The sequence below is a fragment of the Triticum dicoccoides genome, chromosome 4A (genome assembly GCF_002162155.2).
Source record: "Triticum dicoccoides isolate Atlit2015 ecotype Zavitan chromosome 4A, WEW_v2.0, whole genome shotgun sequence".
In the NCBI taxonomy this organism is placed as follows: domain Eukaryota; kingdom Viridiplantae; phylum Streptophyta; class Magnoliopsida; order Poales; family Poaceae; genus Triticum; species Triticum dicoccoides.
This window is the reverse complement of record NC_041386.1, coordinates 750801140-750812752: the sequence shown is the minus strand read 5'-3', so window position 1 is coordinate 750812752 and position 11613 is coordinate 750801140. Positions and strand designations below refer to the sequence as shown.

At 41.3% G+C, this 11613-nt stretch overlaps 1 pseudogene; it reads right to left on the bottom strand.

Moving 5' to 3' along the window:
• Positions 1–7142: 7142 nt before the first annotated feature.
• Positions 7143–9730, bottom strand: LOC119290048 (annotated as a pseudogene).
• Between the last annotated feature and the right edge of the window lie 1883 nt (positions 9731–11613).

Sequence of the window (11613 nt, the reverse complement as noted above, 5' to 3'; positions counted from 1 at the left end):
GAAAAAGTATGAAGGAGTAGGTAACTAGACGTACCCACACTTGGTGATGCTACTTGTACAAGCAATGCAATCGATTTCGATCTCTTATGTCCTTTTTTTAGAGATCTAAAACGTCTTATATTAATTTATAGAGATAGTAATCCCTCCATTCGGTGTTATCTAGACGTATTTTAGTTTTAGATACATTTTTTTATCCATTTTGATGACAAGTATTTTTAGACGGAAGGAGTAGAAGAAAATATTGTTGGTCTTCCCGGTTGATTTCAAACGTCCACTTAAAGCTACTTGACTACGGGTCACTACTTGACGAGGGAATTCCTCTCAATGGCTCACGATGCCACACGGCAGGCTAGGCCAATGTTAAGGTCCAAATAACATAGCAGAAAGAGGTAGGGGGCCAGTCGGTTGATTTCAACATTACTCTCTCCCGCCTGCCACAGACGCAGTCAATGTATCTTCCCCAAGAGCCAAGAGAATGAATACAAATAGTGTAGGAGCTCATCCAATTAGATATGATATTACCCTACTTGCTACATCAAACTGGATGTAGATCAGTCATGCCGTCTGGCTGTTGTTATAACATATTTTATTTGCCATATAAAAATACTTACCCTACTTGCTAGTTGCTACTAATATTGGGGGCCGGCACACCACCTACCACGCTGCTAGGTACGTGAGGTTAAATATACATAAATGATGTCATCTGATTGGTGACATTTCATCTTCACCTTTCTTTTTTTTTCTTGCAAGAAAGCATGTAATCTTAATTCATAATCACAAAAAATGTATATGAAAATAGATTACTGGGGCAATAGGATCTTCATCCACCATAATATCAAACTGAGATTGTTGGGATACTAAATATAAAAATTATAGAGAGTTAATTGTAGAAAACCATCACATTTACAGTTAGGCTTGCAGAAGACCACCTGGTCGCTACTTTTTTTTTTCAAAAGCCACCGCGTTTCTAGTAAACTTTTTACAAAAAGCAATGATCAGGTGATTTGGCCCATTTAATCACTTTCTAGTAAACTTTTTATAAAGTTGGAAGTACACTCTTTCAAGAACCGAGGGAGTACACAGGGTATTTAAATGGGAATCCATCAAGTGATATGTATGATCTGGATGTCACATATGTGGGATGAATATCTGGTGCTACGGGAGCACCTCACATTATGTGCTCCCACGTGACCTCGGCTGCCAATCTGAGATCGAATGGGAAGCATCACGGGATGTGGACCAGAGTGTCATTGCGGGAATGTTCGGGGGGTTTCCTGCAAAACATTCATGTTGGATATGCCTTTTTTGTTTCTCAATGTGTATTTCGAATTTTGATTTGAAATTCTTAAGTATTGTACATTTATGTGGTGCAAACATCCACGACAGTTTTTGGAAATTTTGAAATATTTAAATGTGCATTTTGAAAATTGGGAGCACCTAATGTGGTGCTCCCGTAGCACCAGATATTCACCTCACATATGGGGGTTGGAATGAATATGGTCTAAAGCTACATATGGGGGTCAGGATTAATAAGTACCTTGTATGGTCTAAAGCTATGTAACTCAGGAACTAACGTATAGCCATCTAGGTAGATTGCTAGTTGGAACTCAAGTATTAGGATATGTAATAAATTTGCCCATCTTATGAGAAGTGTACTTAAGACTTTTAGCCGTGGTATGGTATTGTAATATAAAATACCATGTCTAACTATTTTCCTGTTGCAAATCTCTGACATTATTGATTATTAGATATGATATTACCCTACTCGACTACATCAAAGTGGATGTACATCAGTCATGCCGTCTGGCTGTTGTTATAACATATTTTATCCAGCATATAAAAATATTTACCCTACTTGCTAGTTGCTACTACTAATATTGGGGGCCGGCACACCACCTACCACGCTGCTAGGTATGTCAGGTTAGATATACATAAATGATGTCATCTGATTGCTGACATCTCATCTTCCGCTTTCTTTCTTTTTTATTTCTTGCAAAAAAGCATGTAATCTTAATTCACAATCATAGAAAATGTATATGAAAATAGATTACCGATGCAATAGGAGCTTCATCCATCATAATAGCAAACTGTAGTGGTTGGGTTACTAAATACAAAATATAGAGTTAATTGCAGAAAACCATCACATTTGCGGTTAGGTTTGCAGAAAACCACCTGGTCACTAATTTTTTTGCAAAAGCCATCACGTTTCTACTAAACTTTATTAAAAAAAGCATTGATAATGTGATTTGACCCATTTGATCACTTTTTGACATGTGGGGCCAGATTGTAAGAAAAATGACAACAAGTTCCCGCAGCAATGTGCGGGGTATCATCTTTTTCACATATATGATTGATATATTAAGAAGCTGATATTGGATATAAGATCTGTAATCTAAGAAGATGACATTGAATATTGTCTATATGATGTCTAAACTAAGCAATGCAATACACCATATGCATGATATGATAAATATAACCATCGCAAGTTATGGCATACACCTCGGGTGGAATATAGGACTGGTCATCTATCCCTGAATCCTCCTCTGATGAGCTACCTGTAACCAACGAGATATCTGCTTCAACAGGTAGCATTGTCTGCTCTGAAGACCTTGTTTTCACTCCAGATTTTTTCATAACTGACTCAAATGGCTGACCTAGAAAAAAAAATTCACACACACCGCACCCCACATTCAGAGTCGTATGTATTTTGCAAATTTTCTATGTCTACAATGCTCTGCATGGAGACACTCTACCTAATTGCTCCCACTTTCAATATGTATCCAGATTGAGACTCAGAGTCATCTGGATCGGTGTAAAATCTTGCATCGACGTAACTCTTTACAGACAAACTCTTTATCACCTCCAGAATCGAGAAATATTTCCTTAGTCCTCTTAGGTAAATAAGGATTACTTTGACCGCTGTCCAGTGATCCACTCCTGAATCACTATCGTACCCCCTTGCGAAACTCATGATAACGTACAGAATAGGTATGGTACACGGCATAACATACTTTATAGAACCTGGCTGAGGCACATGGAATGACTTTCATTGTCTTTCTATTTTCTGCTGTGGTCGGGTTTTGAGTGTTACTCAACTTTACACCTTGTAATACAGGCAAGAACTCCTTCTTTGACTGATCCATTTTGAACTCTTTCAAAATCTTGTCAAGTAGTATGTACTCATTGAAAAATCTTATCAAGCGTTTTGATCTATCTCTATAGATCTTGATGCCCAATATTTAAGCAGCTTCAACGAGGTCTTTCTTTGAAAAACTCCTTTCAAACACTCCTTTATGCTTTCCAGAAAATTCTACATCATTTCCGATCAACAATATGTCATTCACATATACTTATCAGAAATGTTGTAGTGCTCCCACTCACTTTCTTGTAAATACAGACTTCTCCACAAGTCTGTATAAAACTAGATGTTTTGATCAACTCATCAAAGTGTATATTCCAACTCTGAGATGCTTGCACCAGTCCACAGATGGATCGCTGGAGCTCGCACACTTTGTTAGCATCTTTAGGATTGACAAAACCTTCTAGTTGCATCATATACAACACTTCTTTAATGAATCCATTAAGGAATGCAATTTTGACATCCATTTGCCAGATTTCATCAAATATGACAATTTCTAACATGATTCGGATGGACTTAAGCATCGCTCGGTTGAGAAAATGTCATTGTAGTCAACACCTTAACCTTGTCGAAAACATTTTTGTGACTAGTCGAGCTTTGTAGATAGTAACACTACCATCAGTGTCCGTCTTCCTCTTAAAGATCCATTCATTCTCAATGGCTTGTTGATCATCGGGCAAGTCCACCAAAGTCTACACTTTGTTCTCGTACATGGATCCTATCTCAGATTTCATGGCCTCAAGCCATTTATCGGAATCTGGGCTCATCATAGCTTCTTCATAGTTCGTAGGTTCATCATGGTCAAGTAACATGACCTCCAGAATAGGATTACTGTACCACTCTGGTGCGGATCACGCTCTGTTTGACCTACGAGGTACTGTAGTAACTTGATATACAATTTTATGATCTTTATCATTAGCTTCCTCTGCAGTAGGTGTAGGCATCACGGGAACAGATTTCTCGGATGAGCTACCTTCCAAATTGAGAGTAGGTACAATTACCTCATCAAGTTCTACTTTCCTCCTACTCACTTCTTTCGAGAGAAACTCCTTCTCTAGAAAGGTTCCGTTCTTAGCAAAAAAATATCTTACCTTCGTACTTGTGGTAGAAGGTGTACCCAGTTGTTTCCTTAGGGTATCCTATGAAGACGCACTTATCCAATTTGGGTTTGAGCTTATCAGGTTGAATCCTTTTGACATAAGCATCACATCCCCAAACTTTAAGAAACGACAGCGGTTTGTTGCCAAATCACAGTTCATATGGTGTCGTCTCAATAGACCTTGACGGTGCCCTGTTTAACGTGAATGCAGCTGTCTTTAACACATATCCCCAAAAGGATAGTGGTAAATCAGTAAAAGACATCATAGATCGCACCATATCTAAAAAAGTGCGGTTATGATGTTCGAACACACCATTACGCTGTGGTGTTCCAGGTGGCGTGAGCTGTGAAACTATTCCATGTTGTTTTAATGAAGGCCAAACTCGTAACTCAAATATTCTCCTCCACCATCAGATCGTAGAAGCTTTATTTTCTTTTTACGATGATTCTCCACTTCACACAGAAATTCTTTTAACTTTTCAAATGTTTCAGACTTGCATTTCATTAAGTAGATATACCCATATCTGCTCAATTCATTTGTGAAGATCAGAAAATAACGATACCCGCCACGAGCCTCAACACTTATCAGACCGCATACATCGGTATGTATTATTTCCAATAAGTCATTGGCTCGTTCCATTGTTCCGGAGAACAGAGTTTTAGTCAACTTGCCCATAAGGCACGGTTCGCAAGTATCAAATGATTCATAATCAAGTGATTCCAAAAGTCCATCTGCATGGAGTTTCTTCATGCGCTTTACACCGATATGACCCAAACGGCAGTGCCACAAATATGTTGCACTATCATTATCAACTTTGCATCTTTTGGCATCAAAATTATGAATATGTGTATCACTACGATCGAGATTCAATAAACGATTAACATTGTGTGTATGACCATAGAAGGTTTTATTCATGTAAACCTGCAAAAAATGAATATTTGTTGTTCTGTTAAAAACCAAATCATTTCTGCAATTCCAAATTGCCCACAACAAAGCACATACTCCTACGTGAATGTGTCTAGCTGTTTCGGACTCTATCCCAACAAGCCACGTTCCAAATAACGTATTGACAGAATTCGGAGGAATAATGTTAAAGGCAATGTGCACCATCTGCCACAAAACTTTGGCCAACGGGCAATCAAAGAAAAGGTGTTTGATGGTTTCATCCCGATCACAAAAACTACACCTCGTAGATCATGTCCAGTTGCACTTTACCAAGTTATCCTTTGTCAATATCACTTGTTTATGTACAAACCACATAAACACTTTAATTTTCAAAGGACTTTTACTTGCCAAACATATTGGAAACTAGGAATGGCGGTAGAGTTAATGACATCGATACACATCGATTTAATAGTTGACTGACCTAGTAAGCTTCCAACGCAACTGATCGGGCTGATGAGACAGCTGAACCTCCATCGGTCTACTGACCAGATGAAGCCACACTTCCCACGGTTGCCAACTACCGTCCTCCTAAATTGAATATTGAGGGGATGGACTGCATAATTGTCGCAACAAAAGCATCACACCGCTGAACAATACTATACAGGGACGGATACTGAAGCGCCAGCGGCGTTTCACCAAGCCAAGTATCCCCCCAGAAGCGTGTGGTAGTGCCATTACCGACTATAAACTTTGGCCTATTAAATAAGGCTACTTTGACTCTCATAAGCCCCTTTCAAAAAGGTGAGTCCGTTGGTCTCACAGTCACCTGGGACAAAGTTTTGGACTGCAGATACTTACTACGGAGAATCTGCGCCCACGTGGCTTCAGTCTTCGCTAATAACTTATACAACCACTTACTGAGAAGACATTTGTTCTTGACTTCAAGATTCTCAATACCAAGGCCCCCCTGGTCCTTTGGTCAACAGATGATATCCCATTTAGCGAGTCGGTACTTTCTCTTTAGTTCATCGCTCTGCTAGAAGAACCGGGATCGATAGAAGTCCAGCCTTTTCCTAACACCAACTGGGACTTCGAAGAAGGACAAGAGAAACATAGGCATACTCGTGAGCACCGAATTAATAAGAATCAAACGGCCTCCGTCTGACATGAGTTTGCCCTTCCAGAAACTCAGTTTCTTCTCAAACCGATCCTCGATACACTTCCATTCTCTGTTTGACAGCTTACGATGGTGAATGGGTATACCTAAGTACGTGAAACGTAATGTCCCCAATTCGCATCCAAACAATTGTCCATAAGCCTCTTGTTCCTCATTGGCCCTACCAAAACAGATCAACTCACTTTTATGAAAGTTAATCTTTAATCCGGTCAATTGTTCAAATAAACATAACACCAGCTTCATATTTCTCGCTTTTGCCAAGTCGTGCTCCATAAAGATGATCGTATCATCAGTGTACTGCAGGATGGATAAACCTCCATCAACCAGATGGGGCATCAAGCGACTTGACTCGGTTGAGGAAAAGAAGACCGCGCCCGGTAGCTAAGTGTATGTAGTATCGCGTGAAGGAAACATGTTCTGCCGGGGGGCTTTTAGACTGGAATTCGAGTTGGTGAGATTCACAGGTTAGCACACAGAATGAACAATCAAATAATGTTTTGTGGAAGCTTATGCCTTTGCCTCGGCACACTTTCATGTTAATATAGGGGAAAAGCCATGTAGGCCAAGAATACAAGATTGGTAGGATTACATATTTGAGGATCAAGAAAGAGAGAGATCTAACCGAATATTTATCAATCAGATCGGTGTACATGATCCAAACAAAATATCCGTTACTTCTAAGACATATTACAAGCTTATAATCTTCAAAAAAACACATTCTTGTACAAGCTACTAAATACTTACTCACTCTTATTTATTCATACAGTTCAACAGTAGAATGACACCAGCATCAAGTAGTTCAACAGTAGAATCAGCCTTATTTGGTTTAGCACGCCAGTTCTTAACTTGTAGTTGTCCTACTGGTTATCATGCCCCAAGTAACAACAACAAACACGTACACATTGTCATGTAGCTTGTCAAAGAGGCGGAAATAAGCATTCCTCCATGCTCTTTTGAACTGAAGAGCACAAAAGACAATCCAGAGTCCTGCCACAAAGCCAGCCGTCAGCCCAAAGTAGAAGAACACCACTGGATCAGAACCATTTTCTCTTCTCTGCTGATCACCATGATCTAGAGCATTGTTGCCTGGGCAATTCTTTTTAAGAGGAGGCCCACAAAGACCATTATTGCCGCTATACATGGACGGGTTCTCAGCGTAGAGGGTGTCAAGTTGACGTCCTGTCGGAATTCTTCCTACAAGATTGTTGTATGACAAGTCCAAGGAGCTTAGATACGTTAAATCTGACAAGCTTGTTGGGATTTCGCCGGAAAGGTTGTTCCTTGATAAGTCGAGTGATTCTAGTGATTTCATAGCCCCAATGTTCCTAGGAATTTTTCCGCTCAGGTGATTCCATGATAAATTCAAAGTAAACAATCCATTAAGAGAAGTCATCTCATCTGGAATTACACCCGTTAAGTGGTTGAGTGAAATGTCAATGCCGAACATGTCGTAAACTGTATATATGTCATACTTCATATTTTGCCGCTTCATCACCACAGACAAAAGGACCTTGTTCATGTCCTCTTGAACATACAAGTTAGTCCCACCACGCTGTGGATGTTCTAGTGTCATTGCTATTAATTTTGACAATGACGATGGAATTGATCCTGAGATATTGTTGCTTGCTAAACTGAAGTACTGCAGTAGTATAAGATTTGTGATGTTGGCTGGAATATCCCCATAAAACATGTTATGGTTCAGCAGCAGAAATTTCAAGTTCAGCAATTCTCCAATCAACGTGGGTAACGTTCCATAGAACTTGTTCACCGCAAGATCAAGGAAAACCAATTTTGAGCTGTTCTGAATCCAAGATGGAAAATTTCCAGAAAAGTTGTTGTTACTTAAGATCAGAAATTCCATGCTTGGCATCGCAGAACACCATGGAAATTCTCCCTCAAAAAGATTATTGTGTAGATCCAACAAAAGAAGGTTTTTCAATTCACAAATAGCCCTAGGAACCTGACCAGTAAGGTAATTGGAGAAGAGAATTAGCTGTGTAAGATTTGGAGCTCCAAAATCTAACGGCAAAGGTCCTGACAAGGAGTTCATGGAGATGGCCAGTCCTCTGAGGTTTCTCGGTAACATTGGTATCTGGCCAGTTAGCTGGTTCAAAGTGAGATCAAGGCGACCCAAACTAGTAAGATGGCCAGTCCAGTAGATGGTATAGCTCCAGTAATGCTGTTGTTAGAAAGGGAAAGTTGTTCTAAACTGGTCAAGTGCCCAACCATATCTGGCAGCATTCCTGTCATATTGTTGTGGTTCGAATACACGGAGAGGAATGTGTTGGACGAGCATTGTGGCAGTTTCCTTAAAAACTCTGTTATGTTCCCAAACGCGAGACTTCCATCAAGCCGTAGGAGCTCTAAATCACAGAGATTTTTCATGTCCACCATCATTGTGGCTGAATTGCCATTATAGGCAAAGGATAGGAATTGGAGGGATGTCATACCTCCTAGGGCGTCAGGGAATGGACCATAGAGATAGGTTTCATCAAGGTCTAAATGTGTGATGCCTGTTATGTTCCAAAACCAACTCGTATCGATTTGATGGCCAAGATAGTTTCTGTGGAGGACAAGCTGCTCAGGTTTTGTGAGGTTTAGGTGTGTGAGCGGCTGGTTGGCGTTTGGAAGTGAGCAGTTACCAAGAATGAGGTCCTTGAGAGTTGGGATTGTGTTGGCCACAGGGAACACGTTGGCGGTGCCGAGATTTATGCCACTCATGTCAAGATATTCCAGGAAATGCAGATGAGTTAACCATGAGACATCTGCTGTGTGTATATTTTGCATATAACTGAGGTCAAGGTGTCGCAAGTTTGAAAGATTGCCTAGCTGACGTGGCAGTGTACCGGAAAAGAGCGTGTTGGAGAGATCGAGATGTCTCAAGTTTTTGTAAGAAAACAAGAACTCTGGAGCATGACCATGCAGGGATGTCCATCTGAGATCAAGATACTCCAAATTTGAAAGGCTGGAAAGCCGAGCAGGAACTCTACCAGAGTATGGCGTGTGGGCGAGATCGAGATGTCTCAAGTTGTGCAAAGAAGACAAGAAATCCGGGAATACACTTCTGCCGTTTGGTCCAAGTAGGGACGTGAAGCTGAGATCCAGGTACTGGAGATGATGTAGATCAAGCAAGGAAGGACTTATCTGGCCGAACAAGCTGCTCTGACCGATGTCAAGCTCGGTGACATGGCCGGTTTGGTTGCTGCAGGCGACGCCTGTCCAGCGGCAGCAGTCATGGCGCAGTTTTTGCCATGAGGCGAGGACGCCGTCGGTGTCGTTGATGCCCTGCTTCAAGGCCAGCAGCGCGTCCCTCTCGCGCGGCCAGCAGCTCTTCCGCGCATGCGCATGGGCGACGACGAAGAAGCCGCAGGACACGGCTGCAGTGGCGAGGAGCAAGGCGAGCTTGGCAATGGCGATTGAGTGGTGCATGGCGGAAGTGCAGTGCTACAGCCACGGCGTAGGAATTTTCGCCGAAGCTTGAATGGACTTTTCCCAAGTTGAGATTAAATGGGATCACGTCTCTCTTTGTGAGATGCAGGCCGTCTGCTGTCTCATCACGTTTCCGTGAAATTAAGTAATGTGGGCAACTACCGCATATATGTATTCTTACATTTTATGTCAACATCTCAGCGCATTAAGTTGTTAATCTTGTTAAAGAACCTGTGTACAAGATCAGCTTTAACGGCCTAACTATTGAGGACCCACAATGGCGTTGCAAGTTTGAATAACGTGGCCACTCACTTCATCCATGTAACAACAATAACAATAACAATAACAACAACAAAGAGTGATAATATTTGAAAGAGAGTAATAATATCGCATGCAACTTGCTAGTCTTCCTCTCTTGAGTCTTCACGCGGAGAATTACTCCTTAAAAGCTAGCTTGGGATCCAACTTGATTCCTCCTTAGAAGACATCAACTGGGACGAAAGGCCTGTTTTCTACTAGTCCCGGGGGCTGTGGACCTTTAGCCCGGTTGGTGACACCCTCCCCTGCCTACGCAGCTCTCCATAGAGACAAGCTTTCAGAGGAACACAGAGCCAAGGCTGGACGACCATCCAGGGGCGACGGCGGCCAGCCTCTTTACCGATGACCTTATCCTAGAGATCCTCTCCCGCCTTCTGGCCAGGTCCGTCTACCGCTTCAAGTGCGTCTCCATGCCATGGCATGACCTCATCGCCAACCCCACCAACCGCAATAAGCTGCCCCAGATCCTTGTTGGCTTCCTCTACATGACCGTCAACGACAACGAGCAAGGCAGGGGCGCACCTCCCTGATAGCACATACACTTTAGATCTTACAAGAGAGATTACATCTTGGGGATCAAGCTAGGTAGAGATAGAATTATGGTTACAGAAGATAAACTACACCTCTAACCTCCTGATCTACGGCCCAAGTACTCATGTTAAGATAAGTTATAATAATGCGCCCGAGTATGCCCAACATGTACGGCACTACATTATGTTTAACAGTACCGGGATAATTAAATTATAGTCTTTAAATTAAGCCACCGAGAACATATGATCATACGTACAAACCACTTTGTTAATTCAAATAAAATAGAATTGGTTGCTGATTGCACTTAAGAAGTAGACATGCTAATATAATACATGTAGTTGATTGACTACATAAAACAAGTTTAGAGACCACGATTTATCCATGCTATTTGATTAATCAAAAAAGATAAAAAAAATCTCCACGAATCTCCGCCTAAAATCAAACGATGTGGGCATTACATGGGACATAATTATTTTTTATCTAGATGAGAGCTAGCCACACCCTTCTATTGGATTTGCTATGTGCTATGGATTGACCCAGGTGTTTTCCCCACTTGGTTTCGAAGCCCAGCTTCATGAAATGGTTGTACTCACATAGCTATATATATATTAGCAGAATAGTTATTCTGATAACACTTCCGCACAGCACGCTCCACGCGAGGGCACTGTATAGCACTGCAATGTCATCAGAAAAAACTGCATGCGTTTTTTCGGCATTGTTTTCGCTCAAATTTCTAAACCATTTGTCGGAACGAGGCGTATAATATATCGCTGGATAGCTATGGAAAATGCGCAGCCTCATCATGTTGAACACTTTTCGAGATTCATCGCGGTTTAAGAGCAGTTCCAAAAACAGTGCGCACATGACGGGATGCAACGAGCGTCTTTTCGTGATTTTTTCTAGACCACACATCAGAATGAAGCAAACGATACGACGTTGAAAGATATCGTCGAGCCGCATCTTTTTCATATCTATTATTTTCTCTAATTCGTTACGGTTTAAGAGCGGTTTTAAATTTTGTAAATCGCGAAATT